The sequence below is a fragment of the Mesoplodon densirostris genome, chromosome 11, assembly GCF_025265405.1.
Source record: "Mesoplodon densirostris isolate mMesDen1 chromosome 11, mMesDen1 primary haplotype, whole genome shotgun sequence".
Lineage (NCBI taxonomy): Eukaryota > Metazoa > Chordata > Mammalia > Artiodactyla > Ziphiidae > Mesoplodon > Mesoplodon densirostris.
Genome location: NC_082671.1, coordinates 21,834,181 through 21,837,796, shown reverse-complemented (window position 1 = coordinate 21,837,796; position 3,616 = coordinate 21,834,181). Strand labels below are relative to the sequence as shown.

Genomic DNA, 3,616 nt, shown 5'->3' with positions numbered 1-3,616 from the left:
TAGTGTGTATATTTTAATCCCAAACTCCTGATTTATCCCCCCACCCTTTCCCCTGTGGTAACCATAAGTTTGTTTTCTATGTCTGTGGGTCTATTTCTGTTTTGTAAATTAATAGATTATTTTTTAGAGCTAGTTCAGGTTTACAGAAAAATTGAGCACAGGTACAGAGTTCCCATTCTCCTCCTTCCTCCTACGTTATTATTAACGTATTGCAATAGTGTGGTACATTTGTTACAATTGATGAACCAATATTGATAACGTTATTATTTTTTAAAATTTATTTATTTTATTTATATTTATTTTTGGCAGTGTTGGGTCTTTGTTGCTGCACGTGGGCTTCTCATTGTGGTGTCTTCTTTTGCTGTGGAGCATGGGCTCTAGGCACATGGGTTTCAGTAGATGTGGCACGTGGGCTCAGTAGTTGTGGCTTGTGGGCTCTAGAGCGCAGACTCAGTATTGTGGCGTACGGGCTTAGCTGCTCCACGGCATGTGGGATCTTCCCGGACCAGGGCTTGAACCCGTGTCCCCTGTATTGGTAGTCAGATTCTTAACCACTGTGCCACCAGGGAAGCCCCGATATGTTATTATTTATTAAAACCCATACTTCACTTAGGGTTCACTTTTGTGTTATACAGTTTTATGGGTTTTGACAAATGTGTAATGTCTTATATCTACCATTATAATATCAGATAGAATAATTTCACCTAAAAATCCCCTGTAAGAGACATTGACTTTTATAGCTATTTAAGGAGTGTGTTCCCAGCCTCCTGGCCCTCTGGACACAATCTAGCTCCACAGGGCTGGATACTGTAACCGAGAGGTGCTCTGTAGTAATGAGAGATGCGTGGCCTGGTGGTAAAGTGAATTGGCCCTGCTCTGCCACTGCCACGTCATTTAGCCTCTCTCATCTGTAAAATGGGATTAAATATATAGTACTTGGTACATGAGTATTAGATGAGATTATACATGTAAAGAACTTAGAACAGTGCCAGGTAGACAGCAGGTACTCCATACATTTCAGCTGAAATGATTATTCAAAAATGAACGTAGGTGTAGAACTAAACACATACACACATATACACACACATGAGTACAAGTTAAATTAGGAAAATCCAAATAAGTTCAGTGGGTTGTATCAGTGTCAACATCCTGGTTGGGATAGAATCCTACAGTATTGTAAAATATTACTTATCACTGGGGAGATTGGGCAAAGTGCAGCTCTATTATTTCTTACATGTAGCATGTGAATCTACAATGGTCTCAATAACAATTTCAATTTAAAGTAATTCAGGTGGCGGGGGGGGGGCAGTGCTTTAGGGATTACCAGTTAGAGATGGAGAAATGGCAGCAGGGAATCATTGATCACACCCCGCCTGGGAACCAAAATCGGCTGTCAGGGCCTTTGGAAAAAGTTGGGGAAATTTGGATACGGAATGAGAATTGTGTTCTTATTTTTGTTAGAATTGACCTGTGGTTATAGAAGGGAAAAAAAATGAATTTACTGCCTCAACGTTTCATGGCCTGAACCTGCAAGGCTGTGACAAGCTGATTATTAGAAAGCCTCCCTACATAACTCTTTTTTTAAATATATATATATTTATTTATTTATTTGGCTGCACTGGGTCTTAGTTGCAGCACAGAGGATCTTCAGTTGCAGCATGTGGGATCTAGATCCCTGACCAGGAATTGAACCTGGGCTCCCTGTATTAGGAATGCAGAGTCTTAGCCACTGGATCCACCAGGGAAGTCCCCCAACATAACTCTTTACTTTAGAGTTATAATCACCACCACTCAATGTCTGCTCAAAATTTCTAGAAAAGAAACTCAATAAGCCACAGCAGGCCATTATTTTGCCCAAGACCTAAGCCTTTAGATATTGTAAACAAAAAGTCTTTCTATAAGAGGGTCACCAGCTCTACGGGACGTATTCTCAATAAGGGATTATTAATCATACATTATGTGCAAACTTCCCCCAAAAATGAACTACCCAGATATAAAACGGAACAACAGGCTCTACTGAGGATTCAGCCTCCTTGAATTTGAATGCCACAGATGTATTCCCAGCAAGACAAATGAATGAGTAATTATTACTCAGCACAGTGATAGACTGTATGCTTTAGAGAGTGTCATTTCGACTTTAGCCAAGGCGTTTAATGTACCTGTTTGTAAAACACTTTGTTCCCATAAACAGCTAGATCTTGGGAATTTCCTTATCATCTAACTTTCAAGTTCTTGCAACTGAGGAGTGCATTTCCAGGCATGAAAGTTTAGGGAATGCCTTTTCACCTACTGAAGATATTCACATTGCTTAGAAGTTTTAGATAAAGAACTGCTCTATCTCAGCTTCAAAGAATTGTAACAACATATGCATTTTTTTTCCTCTCTAAAGATCTTTTGTCGACCCGGCTCCTCTCTTCCTGATCTTTTCTGATAGAAAGTTACCAGCATGAACATGCTTGTGGTATTCCTGGAACTGTTATGTTGAACTAAATTTTTAAAGGTAATTTGAATTCAAATATGAAAATAAGCTCCCGTGGGTTATTCTTCCTGAGTGTAGATATATATATTTCGTTTTTTAAAAACATCTTCATTGGAGTATAATTGCTTTACAACGTTGTGTTACTTTCTGCTGTATAACAAAGTGAATCAGCTATATGTATACATATATCCCCATATCCCCCTCCCGCTTGCATCTCCCTCCCACCCTCCCTATCCCACTCCTCTAGGGGGACACAAAGCACCGGGCTGATCTCCCTGTGCTATGCGGCTACTTACCACTAGCTATCTATTTTATATTTGGTGGTGTATATATTTCCATGAAACTCTCTGAAAAAATATGGAACGCTTCACGAATTTGCGTGTCATCCTTGCACAGGGGGCCATGCTAATCTTCTTTGTATCATTCCAATTTTAGTAAATGTGCTGCCGAAGTGAGCACTAAATATATATTTCCATTCCTATTTTTTAATTATAAAAATGTGGGGTTTTAAATTTATTTATTTATTTATTTATTTATTTGGCTGTGTCGGGTCTTAGTTGCAGTACATGGGATCTTCATTGTGGCGTGCAGGAGATTTTAGTTGCTGCATGTGGGATCTAGTTCTCTGACCAGGGGTCAAACCCGGGTCCCCTGCATTGGGAGTGCAGAGTCTTAGCCACTGGACCACCAGGGAAGTCCCTATAAAATGTGTTTTTAAATGTATGCTTCACGGATCAGATATTTAGGACAGGTACCATCCACACTCCACCCACAGTAGTAGCTCGTCAACACTCAGGGACTTATTTTTTTTTTATTTTTTTATTTTTATTTTTTGCATTACGCGGGCCTCTCACTGTTGTGGCCTCTCCCATTGTGGAGCACAGGCTCCGGATGCACAGGCTCAGCGACCATGGCTCAAGGGCCCAGCCACTCCGCGGCATGTGGGATCTTCCCAGACCGGGACACAAACTCGTGTCCCCTGCATCGGCAGGCGGACTCTCAACCACTGCGCCACCAGGGAAGCCCCAGGGACTTAATTTTTATAGATTAAATAGAACAGTTAAATCACATACGAGTAACCTGGGCTACCAAATTTAGTTTCTCTCTTGGTTAGTATTGTTTTTTTCAGCAGCTTTA

General features: G+C 40.6%; 1 non-coding gene across 1 annotated transcript; it reads right to left on the bottom strand.

Annotated features, from left to right (window-relative positions):
* Positions 1 to 2,830: 2,830 nt before the first annotated feature.
* Positions 2,831 to 2,938, bottom strand: LOC132499687 (U6 spliceosomal RNA). The gene has a single exon (XR_009533916.1). It is a non-coding gene; the product is annotated as a U6 spliceosomal RNA (small nuclear RNA).
* Positions 2,939 to 3,616: the final 678 nt, after the last annotated feature.